This window comes from Vulpes lagopus, chromosome 17 (assembly GCF_018345385.1).
Source record: "Vulpes lagopus strain Blue_001 chromosome 17, ASM1834538v1, whole genome shotgun sequence".
Taxonomy (NCBI): domain Eukaryota; kingdom Metazoa; phylum Chordata; class Mammalia; order Carnivora; family Canidae; genus Vulpes; species Vulpes lagopus.
The window spans coordinates 26,343,197-26,355,404 of NC_054840.1; the positions used below are offsets into that span (position 1 = coordinate 26,343,197).

The 12,208-nt window shown below is 38.2% G+C and overlaps 1 long non-coding RNA gene across 5 annotated transcripts in view; it reads left to right on the forward strand.

Annotated features, from left to right (window-relative positions):
* LOC121477317 overlaps nucleotides 1–12,208 on the forward strand; it is a 192,901-nt gene that overhangs the window by 161 nt on the left and 180,532 nt on the right. The window lies entirely within an intron of this gene.

Consider the following 12,208-nt stretch of genomic DNA (forward strand, 5'->3'; position numbering starts at 1 on the left):
TGGCTGTCTGCCTTCTTTGGTATCCGCTTCCCCCAACACGCATACGCCAAACGCACAACCTCGAGCCGGTAGTGATTGAAAGTTAATTTCCAGAGGTCTCCAGTTCGGGTTCAATTAGATTGTCAAAGCCTTTTTTTTTTTTTTTTTTTCTCGATGCATAACGCAGCCCTCTTCTTAAGCAAACGACTGAGCTGGAACTAGGGGAATCGTAATCACTGCCTTTAATTTTGAGAAGGGTTGCAACTGCCCTGTGCCTGGTGCAGTCTGGGACTCCGTTTCTGGGGGAATGCACGAGATGCTCTGTTTGCTGTGTTAAATCGAACAGGTTGCGAGGGGCTGGAGAGAAGCGGGGGGCAATATTTTGTATGGAAGGGTAATTGTTTACGGTTAACTGTCAAACTCCTGCAATCAAAAACACCCTAGAAGTAGCAAGACCTAGGTAAGATAAGGGTGCGGATAAATAGAGGAGGAATCTAAAAGCAGCTAGAACAGGTCTTTGACTTGGAAGGCTGAAATGAAGCGCCAGATCTTATTTTGATCAAAAGCAACTCCACATACATTTTGAGTGTTATATATATATATACATATACATGTATATATATATATATAACACATATGTATAGGGTGCAGCAGTATGTTTGCTGAATTAAAGAACATTTCACCGACATACAGGTGTTTGTGGTTAAAACAATTTTTTTTTTTGAATTAAGAGAAAACAAATGAGTGGAAATGACCAGGCTAGTTATTGCATATATACCTAATCTTTTAGTTTCGATAAACATTACAAATTATTTAATGATTATCTAGTGTCACAAGTAGGGCCTTTCCTTAGGGATATTTATGATCTGTAAAACCAGCACTGGAATTTGTATTATGAATAATCCCAACTATGGAAATTAGCTAGATATTTAAAGAACAAAGTGGTATCACTTTTGCTCTTGTGATTGAACCTTGCTTTATGATCCTAAAAGGAAGTTTGTGATACGTATACTTACTGTTAATAGTAATAAAATATTATATGATTCATGGAGCACTTGTGTGTCCCAGGCTCTGTACTAATCTCTACTTGAATGGTCTAATTTAACCCCCCTCAACCCTCTGAAGTTGAAATTACTATTTCCAATGTATGGATGCAGAAATGGAGGCTCAGGTTAAATAACTTGTTCAGCCCAAGTAATGTGGCAAAGCTGGGATTTGAATTCTAGATGGTCAAGCAACAAAGCTCATGCTCTTAAGATATATTAAGAAAAAAAATATGACTACGAAAAAAAATATGATCTACGTAGCATAACTACTTTTCATGTGCAAGTCGTCTGGTTAAAATTAGGCCTCAAAATTTTATTTATATGCCACCAACCTTTATCAAGACAACATAGGAAGTAGAAATCTAGAGGATACTTTGTGCATTATTATTTAACTGTGTCCTAAATTGCAAAAGATAGAAGTGGGAAGAGAACTTGATTCTAAATGCTGTGGTAGGATGTGGTAAGAAGTGATCCCAAGATAACTGTAAAGGTCATAATTGTAGCTGAGGCTGTCAGGAACAGAATGAACACTCAAAACAGTGTTTTGTTCTCAAAGCACCTGTCAAGAGCAATATGATATACCTCATGTTAATTAATCAAAGGAGCGTAGAGTATTTTTATACTATAGATTATAACCCATTAGTAGTAATGAAATCAATTTAGGGTCATAATCAATATTTTAAAAATAGAACAGAAAACATCAGAATGTATTGCACAGTGTAATATGTATTGTTTGGTGAAACTTTTGTACAGACACACACACATATGCATACCAGGTCATAGTATAAGAAGAATTTCTTCCTATTGGTTACATGCAGTCGGAAAGGTTTAAAAAGCATTGACATGGGAATACACAGGACTTAAGGCAGGTACCAGCTGTAAAAAAAAAAAAAAAAAAAAAAAAAGGTGTTTGGAGTCAGTGGTAATTTATTCATTTCAGAGTTATTTCTTAAGTATTGAGCACCAAATGTATGCATAACAACTGCCTGAAAGTAGGAGAAGACACAAATGGAAATTTAGGGTGACCTTTTCTCTCTAGATGGAGTTTACAACCTAGCTGGAAAGAGGAGTTACAGAGAGCAATCAGTTAAGTAATTGCAGGAGCAAATACTTCAAGAGTGGAGAAAGCTCAAGGTGTTTGAGGTACAACTAATAAGAGTAATAGTGAGTAATAAGAGGTGGGTTGGGTAAGGGCAGGCATAGCACTGGGAGAGTTTCCGATTAGTCACAGGAGTTTACAGGAGATTGGCAATTCCTGGAATTTTCTGAACAAGGAAATTATAGGGTGAAATCAGAATGCTATTTCATAGATATTCTATGTGGTAGGTAGGAGAGAGAAGAAAGGTCAGATAGGAAATCATTGCTAGCGTGAAGCTTTGAGAGCAAAAGTGTTGGGCTGGCAAAGAGCCAAAAGTAAATAAAGCATGTTGTAGGAAGTTGTGCTCTGGTGACAGACAAGGAAACCTGAGACTAAAGCCATTCCAACTGAGGTGACAGACTGTCCAGAGAGTAAGTTTACCAGCCACTGAATTAATGGTAAGTATGGTTCCTTTTCTTGAGTAAACTTAATATAATTCTGTGCTAGTTACACTTGCGAGGTGTGTTTAATCCCAGGGGAAAAAAATACATCTCCTGGTTTGATGTAATAGGTATAACAGAGACAAAACAAAGGAGGGTATTTTTCTTGATTAGAACATCTTGAACTGGGATCCCTGGGTGGCGCAGTGGTTTGGCGCCTGCCTTTGGCCCAGGGCGCGATCCTGAAATCCCGGGATCGAATCCCACGTCGGGCTCCCGGTGCATGGAGCCTGCTTCTCCCTCTGCCTATGTCTCTGCCTCTCTCTCTCTCTCTCTCTCTGTGTGTGACTATCATAAATAAATAAGAATTAAAAAAAAAAAAATCTTGGACTATCAGTAGAAAGCCCAGGCTATGAGCTTGTTAAGGTCAAAATTCCTGGCTCATTCATTTTGGTACCTGTGGTGTTTGGTACTCAAACATTTGTTAAATAAGTAAGTAATATCAGCAAGTGACTAGTTAAGGAAAAAATACCTACTTCAGGTATATCAAAGTAACATAAAGTAGAGTATAATGAATGATTTCAGTAGATCTTGGGCTATGCTGTAAGTCCAGTGGTCACCATCCCTTGGTCTCAGGGTACTCTCTGTAGCGTGCCTCTCAGAACTCTTCAAAAGTCAGTCTGACTGGAGGACACTGAGCCTTGCCTGTCCTTTGCCTTAATGCCTTAATTGTTTCATTGGCAGTGGGAGCCATCCAATGGGCCCTGGAATCTGCTCTATCTCATTTTTTAAAAAGCAAATTTCTACTTTTCTCAAAAGCATTAGTCTAGTAGATTATATATCATTCCACTTAAAAGGTGGTTATCACTTCTGATAATTATCTGATTAATTATCATTCAAGAATTTCTAGACTAGGCTTCAGGCAGAAAGAAAACAGACTTCTGGCAAGCTTTTCCAGTACTGAATACGATTGTATACTTATCACCTTATGAAGAAATTCATTAGGAACCATATCACATTACATATTTGCAACTTTTTTTGAAAATTCCTCCAAACAGGTATTGGCTGTAGACTGTTACGTAAAGACAGTTTTTATTTTTGACTATTTATGCTTATCTAGAACTGAAACTCAAAACCATGGTGAGAGTTAGGATCCATAAAAATGACGTCTTTCATGAAAAGCTCAAGTATGCAGAACAGAAATATGTTCTGCACCTTCCATCTTCCTTATTTAAATTTTTTTTTTTTTTTATTTTGAGAGAGAGAAAGAGTGCAGGTGCGCGAGTGGGGCAGAGGGAGAGGGAGAGAGAGATTCTGGAGCAGACACCCAGCTGAGCATGGGGCTGGATCCTAGGACCCTGAGATCATGACCTGACCCAAAATCAAGAGCCAGCCACATAACCTTCAGAGTCACCCAGGCACCCCCTTTCTTCCTTATTTTAAGTTGCCCTTTAACGACTCAATACTACTTTTGTGTGAACTAGATGCAGTGTTCTATCGCTTCTCTTGTAAAAAGAAATAAAAACTGAACTTGTGTACTTTTTTGACTTTGTTTTACTTGTCATAAAAGGGGAGGCGCTCAGATAGACAAGTGCCTGTAACTGAATTGCTGACAGGAAAAGTGATGGCCTCAGATCAGCTGCCGCAAAACCAAAGCTGCTGCTGTTAACTGACAGTCTCCAAACCTAACCAACTTTTGGTCACTTGTGCTACACAATAGATCAAATTACTTAGCCATCTAGAGGCATTAGTTTTGTAGTGTTTTAACTTCTGAACACCACAAGGAAGTTTCACTGCTTGATATTAGGTATTTTACGAGTGTTTTTCTTTCTGAGTAAAATGATTGCTGCTTAAGTCAAATTCAGAGAGGGTAGGATGGCAGTTCAGGGGCTGGGGAGATCGGGGCAAGGGGAGGTCTCATTTAATGGGTACAGAGGTTTAGTGTTACAAGATGAAAATAGTAAAAAATTTTAAGATGAAAAGAGTTATGACGGTGGCTGTTGGTGATGGTTGCACAACATTATGAATATATTTAATGCCACCTAACTAGACACTTAAAATGGTTAAGATGATACATTTTATATGTTTATTTTACCACCGTAAAAAAAATGGGGAAAATGGACTGCATAGGTGGTAGGTGTTTGCTAACCGCCGCTTCATAGATTTTAGAGGCTAACCCATCACAGTTGTGTTTAATGGCAGACTCTTGACATGAGGCTTAAAATAGATCCCCATTTGTTTTCTGAGGAAAATCTTGGCTTAGTCCACAAATACTTCCTCAGTTCCTCTCTCTTTCCTTGAACTTGTATAAAACATCATTAGCCCTATCCCCAATTCTGCTGAGTGCTAGTGGAAATGAGTATGCCCTAAATTGCCAACGTGTCTGTCTGCTTTGCAGATATTATCAGAAATGCTCAGTTGAGAGAAGTAGTGTTAATGAAGGATTTCCTGAAGACCATTCACTCTTTTTGGGTGATCTAAATTTAGTCTTGGAAAGTGATCAGAAATCTGTCTTTGGAAAGTCTCGTTTTGGAGCTTCCCGTGCTTACTTTTACTGTTTGAACTGCAGTTTAGGGCCATAAGAACAGCTGGAGTCTAGGGACCATAGGGAAGCAGCCTGGGAATCCCACAACTATTTTTACTGCAGAGGTGCCGATAAGAAGGCTGCTCATCGTGTTCTCTTAACAAGAGACTGCAGAAACTGATTACCACAGATGACTGTGCTTCTCTTGAGCAACTAGTTTTATAATCTGAGCATTTTGAATTACAGATTGGAATGTACTTCCTTCCAGCATGTGTTGGTACTTTAAAAATTTGGAGGCTTGCTCATGGCCAGTCCCCAGACTCTACACTGTACATTTTGTGAGTTACTTTTACCCTGAGTTCTTACTTGTTTACTCTTAGTTTCCCTTTGGTTAGTTACCATACTTCCTTAACATCTTATTGGACTGTATGTATTTCGTTAAGACATCTTCAATCTTTCCTAAATAAAAGGAATAAAGGAAAAGTACTCATTACTATAAGTCATAAAGTTTAGATTTTTGTTTGTTTGTTTGTTTGTTTTTTACTTGTTTATTTTGGAGGGGTGGGTAGGGGCAGAGAGGGAGAGAGAGTCCTAAGTGGATTCTGAGCTGAGCACAGAGCCCAGGGCAGTGCAGTGCAGGTTTCATCTCGTGACCTTGATACCACAACCTCAACTGACTGCACCACCCAAACACTCCTGTTTGTTTGTTTTCCCCATAAAGATAAGTTTTAAATGAGACAATGAATCTCAAATAATTTAATCGGAAGATTATGTGATTTTCTTTACCTCCACAACAATTACATATGTATTTTCACTACTTTACAGTGACTATAAATGCTAATTTGTGTGAGTAGCAGATTGGAAACAATGAGTAAACATTCAATGAGTAGAAACTGCAGCTAGGTAAGGCAGTATGGAAAGGAGGAAAAAATGTGAGCGAGAAGAAAACATGCTGAGTCAAAGTGAAATCAAGAACGATGTTCGTTAAGATTGCACCGAGTAGAATGGGTTGGAAGTTGAACGCTGAGAAATGCTAATTCAAAGAGACTTCTGTATGGGAGACAGGATGAAGGTGACTACTTGCCGAAAGGACTGGCTTGAACATCTGACTTTGGCAATAGCTCACCACTAAGGAAGGGTATAAGAGATTCACGTAAAGGCAAAAATCCTGTTGTTTCTTAGTACTCAGGTTGCCTGAGCAGAAGGGCTCTGGGGATGGACCGAAAACGGGCTGGGTTGGTGGTTTGCAATTATGGGAGATGGATACGGGAGCAGAAACAAAATGTTACCTGAAGAAGCCACACTTCTCGAAGAGTCAGATGAGAGGAAGATCTGAGCTGGAGAGAGCTGAGATCTGGCAGTGATCCACAATAATCTAGAGCAAAAGAAGTCCTTGGGTATCTCCAGTGCTGAACGTAAGGCCTGGCACATAGTATGTATTCTAAATTTTTTTGTCGTATAAATAAACCTGAACCAAATTGAGTGCTGCATCTATGTCATTGTGATTGACCATTTGTCTGTGGTTAATGTCCCAACATGGCTCTCACGGCAAGAAGGCCTTCCCTTGTGCACATATGACAGCATCTGGATGAGTCTGCCTTAAGAAATGACTCCCTAGACAGAAGAGGAAATAAATGAATGAGGTCAAGACTGTGGTCTCAGCCACTGTGGGTCATTTCACATGCTGCATATACCTTCTGGAAATTTCTTCTGATATCCTCTACTTTCTTCTTATTCAGCTAATTCTTCTTCATTTAAATCTTAATGTACAAGTTACCCTTCAGAGGTTATATCCCCTTGTAGAGCTGGGAACATTTACATAAACTCTAAACACATATAAGATTTTGTTGGCTCCTCCCACCATACACCTAAATATGAATCCAAACACAAACAAATGTGAAACATTTACTATTTTTTGGAAATGATATACAAAAAAAATGCATGCATATTCAGAAGAACTTCTTTCTAGATTTTCTTCTGATTCAAATTATCTCCTTCTTTCTCTCACAGATGCTGTCCTATATGTACTCATGCTCTCACTCTTTTTCTCCCTCTCTTTCACTCTTTCTTGAGCTTTTGCTGGTGCCTCAAATAAGGACTGAGTCAGCTCTCCAGGTAATTCTGCACACTTCCCGTTAAGTACTCCCATGGTGTCCCATACCTCTGCAAACACTTTGCACACTGGTCATTATGTAGTGTTTTGCTGCAGACTGCTTAATTCTATCTTCCCTATGACACTGTATTCTTCTGGAGGGCAGGGACTCAGTTGGTGAAGTTCAAGAATTCAAATATAAACTTGCTTGACCACTTAGTTGGTAAAATGTTAACAACTTTTAAGTGACCAGTGAAGAAATCAGGGACTCTTCTAGAATCTTCTAGAATGGTCAATTGTACTTGTATGAGTAGAAGGAGGATAAAATACGAGATGAGAAGGACAAATGAAATAAGAGGTATTCTGCACAATATTGATTTAATCAACGACTTCACAGACTATTGCTATTCTAGTGAAGTAGATTGATTTCCTCTTGATAATTCCTAGACAAATATAAATCTGTCATTACAAGCAGTCTCTTGCTGACAGTTTTATAAGACCCATTCACAGAATCATACTAAGGGCTTTCCTATCTAGGATCCAGATGCTGGATCCTGGCTCTCTTCCTCCATTCTCACCTCTTCTGTCATCACTCAGTTATTCAGCAAATACCAGCCATTGTGCCAGGTGCCTGGGCTTACAGTTCCACAGACATTGTTCTCAAGGTGTTCATAGTTTATTACCTGGGGTACTGTCCTAGAATTAAGTTATTAAAAGCACAATTTTATGTTTGTCATCTTGAATATAATGATCATATATGTGGAAGTGTTCCGAAATGTACAAACTGTACCTGTCTAGGAAATTACAGGTACATAAAGAAGCTCCATAGGAAGATCACCAGATCAAGGACACACAAGTGTCTCACTGTGGCTCTTTGTAAAACCCATAGATGGAATTTGTCTCCAGTTAAAACCTGAAATTCTCTTCTTCCTGGATTTCCTGTCTTCCTCTTGTCCCTTCAGACTTTCCTCAGAATCCTAGTTCCCAGCTGCTCCCTGGCTCTTGAATCAGAGTCCGAGAAGATGCATCACTGAATCCAATGTGGGAGAATGATGGAAAGTATTAGCATTCTTCAAAGGGGGGCATTTGCTGCTGTTAATCACCTGTCTTAATGGAACTTTGATGATTTTTAAATATTAATATTTTATTTAATATTATTAATAATAATGTTCAGAGGTGAGCAAATGTAACCTGTTCTTTAATTCCTCTTTATTCAGCTTCAATTTATTGATTGAATGTTAGAATAAAAGTACATTTAATTAAATTACATTTGGCTACTTCCAGAAATTTGCAATTTAACTGTGATGCCATAATCACACTATTAAATGCTATACAATCTTGTAACTAATACACAAGGTTTCTTCAGAACCAATCTGATTATTAATGAAAAGGGGGAATCTCTCCAATATGGTGCTCAGAGAAAATAATTGTGGAATGAAAGATATCTTTTGTGGATATACAATGCAGAGAGGTTCAAAGTCAGTGTTACTTCTCTATACTTTTCTCTCCAACGATATCATCTCTGTGGATAATATTAGATCTTCAATATCTTGCTCTTACCTATCGTTTTTCTCTGTATCCCCAATTGGTTTCAGCATCCTTCTCTGCAAGCAATTGTCTTTATTTCATCATTCACATAGAGGGAGCTTTTTGAAAGCTAGTGAATCAACAGAAGGCCAAAAATTATACATGCACCCTGTATGTTTAATAATGGGGTGCAATCTGATTACTGTGAGTAAAATTTAAAAAGAATTTTCTGCTTAAACAGAGTTTATGTGATGGCAACCTCTGTTCTCTTAGGATTACTTGAATGGAAAAATCCCTTTAAGGTTATAGCAGAACTCGTGATACAATATTGAGTAATCAGTAGTATGAATTAGCTTTGAACTTACCATCAAAATGTGAAAAAGTTAATTTGAATCAAAATTGAGAGTTAAGACCCTCAGTTGTGACTCTGGGTTTCTTTAGGTCATTGACATTCTCAAAGCTCTTTCAGAACAGCGGTAAAGATTGTTACTTTATGGAGTAAAAAAATAATTTGTTGACCTTTATATCATACCGAAATAAAGTCACTAAGGAGAAAATACTGTTCATTTCACTTGTAGGTAGGTTCAATAGAGTTTCACTTCCTCTCACCCACAGTTTTCAAACCGCTAGACCACTAACTGTTCACTGGAGTCGCTAAGGTCATTGTAAAATGAGATAGCAATTTGGTAATTAATTGATTTAATATTGAGTTCCAAGACACAATTGAGGCTCAAAACCCACAAACCCCAAATCTATTAAATTATCCTGTTTTGAATGTCTATTTAGGAAGAAGAAGCATATAATTTTAAAGTAGCTATTTCATTTTTGCATAACCGCAGTCTGAGGAACTGTTAAATCACATAGTCTGAGAAAGCTTTCAGAAGGCTCTCAAGATTTGAGCTGATGTATTTCATTAAGGAAAAATCATTATCTGCTTGCCAATTTAGCTAAAGATATGATTTATTTCTAACATAAACTTCCAGAAATAAACAATATAGCATTGAATTTTAAATTATCAATAACATGGGGCACCCGTGTGGCTCAGTGGTTGAGTGTCTGCATTTGGCTCAAGGCATGATCCTGGGGGTCCTGGGATCGAGTTCTGCATCAGGCTTCCCAGGGGGAGCCTTCTTCTCCTTCTGCTTATGTCTCTGCCTCTTTCTCTCTCTGTCTCTTATGAATAAATAAAGTCTTTAAAAAAATTATTGATAACAATCAAGATTCAAGTTGCTTCAAGTATGCTAAAATTGATTTGGTCATTTTGTCACTTCCTTTATATGGTGCCTTTTCTGGGTCAATAATTTGTCAGATGCAATGAATCAATGTTTATGTTTATGAATTAATTTTCCTTTGCCTTATTTGACAAACTAGGCATATTCTCCTAAGATATTTTGTAGGAGTTACTCTTTTTTTCTTAAAATTATTCACCAATTTTTCATATTACTTCCCACAATCTTACAATATGAGTGTAGTCATCTATTTACTAGCTAGAAGAGCTTTTATGTGGGTAATATTTGATTGGTCTTTTAACCCACTGCATCCAATTTAGTCCTCACACCAGGCATTACATAATAATAATAGTAAGAATAACAATAATAATGCCTACTATGTGTTAAGCACTGACTAGGAGCCATGCCTTGGGCTAAATAATATGTTTTCTTATTTAATCTTCACTGTACTCCTGAGTTTGAGTACAGTGAATAGTTATTCCTATTATCGCACTATTATTATTATTACTATTATTATAGCTACCATTTATTGAATATGTGCTGAGTACTTTGCCTGTATTATATCATTTAGTCCTCACATTAACTGCATAATGAAGTCACACAGCTATATGGCCAAACCCTGTTGTTAAAACCCTGAAATACTTTCATAGTGGGCACTGAAGAGTTGCTGCCCTCAATCCCGAGTACCCTCTCAATTCTGTTTCTTTGGTTGCCCAGCTCTTCAGGGCCACTCAACTTTCTCCTTCTCAAATCTAGAAACTGAAGAGGTAACACTGGGCACAGGAACCCTTCAGGACCTTGCTCCAGTGCCAAGGTCAGAGCGTCTTCTTACTGGTTGGTGCCCAAGCTATACCAGTTGTTAAATATTTTGACTGTTAGCAGGGATGTACATATCATTCCCATTTTGCAGGGTGGAAAGTTAACATAAATCCGTAAAAGTTAAGCAACTGGCCAAGATCACCCATCTAGGGAGTAATAGAGTCGGAATTCAAACCCAGATCCTCCTCAAGCTAAAAGCCCTTATTTTCTACAGTGTACTGAAAGATGGATAAATCCAGCTGACTTTTGATATTGACTTTCCAGTGTGAATAGCTTTGGAATTCTGTACTCCGTGTCTAACTACTGGTATAGTGAATTTTAAATTTCATGATTTTAAAAATATTTACTTTAAAGGTGTGAGAATATTGTTGTCCTGATTCCCAGCCATAATAATGAAAATGTAAGTATAGGATGATGGGTATTACTTTGCATCATTCTGCCCACAAGCCCATATTCACTGATTTAGCCAATGTTGTATTGGCAATAATCTCTCTGTAGGTGGAAATTATTTTATTCATTTTATTACTGGTTCCCCAAAACAGCGACCTTGGCATTCAGCCTAACCAAGAACTAAAAGTTACAAAAATGACATTTTGAATATGCTTTTCAAACTATGTACTTTTATATTAGTGTCCAAAGTCCTAATACTACTAAAGGCTGAAAATCCTTGACATTTTACTTTGCTTTTCTACTTCTGTGTCTCATCTATCATATCTTTCTCCATTTCTGATAAAAAGCCTCCAATTTAGCATACATAAATGTCTACATCACTTATACAACCCCAACCTTAGTATTAGAGGAAATTTGAATGCTATTGTTACACTGCTATGTGTCTTTTAAAGGCAGTTACTCAGCACCGGCACATGAAGCAACAAATCTGTCAACTACAAAGTTTACTTTCATTTAACAAAATGTGATAAGCCTTCCAGATTTGGATATGCCACATCCACACACCAAAATGAAAATTTGACTAGCAGAAAGCAGAAATACTCTGGACGTGGTTGGAGAAGTAGTATGTTTTGTCCATATGCAGCATTTGGAGAGGAAATAAACAGGAAAAACTTTGGCAGGTATGTGTGGTATCAGGGGCAGAACCCAGAAGTTTCCTTAATGGAGGCCTCAGTCTGGCTTTTTTTTCCAAGACAGTAGCCTGGGCCTATCCCTTCTTTCCTGTTCCCATTCACAGTCAGGCTTTTGGCTCTATTTGAACCCCCTGGGACCACTGGAGAAGTAGCCTGCAGCTGCACCAGGCAACCTCACCCCAAAGCAGCAGCAGAAATGAGATACCTGTTTTCTCTCCTGGGCCCTGAGCAACACCTGGGACCCTAAGGCAATGACCACACAGCTCTCTGGCAATGGTTAATTCTGGGACTTTTGATAGCATTTAGGAAAGGATGCAGCCTGCCACATGGTCACCTTTTCACAGGATCAAGATGGCCACAGCCAGGATCTGAGCTCAGAGAGTTGTAGGAAC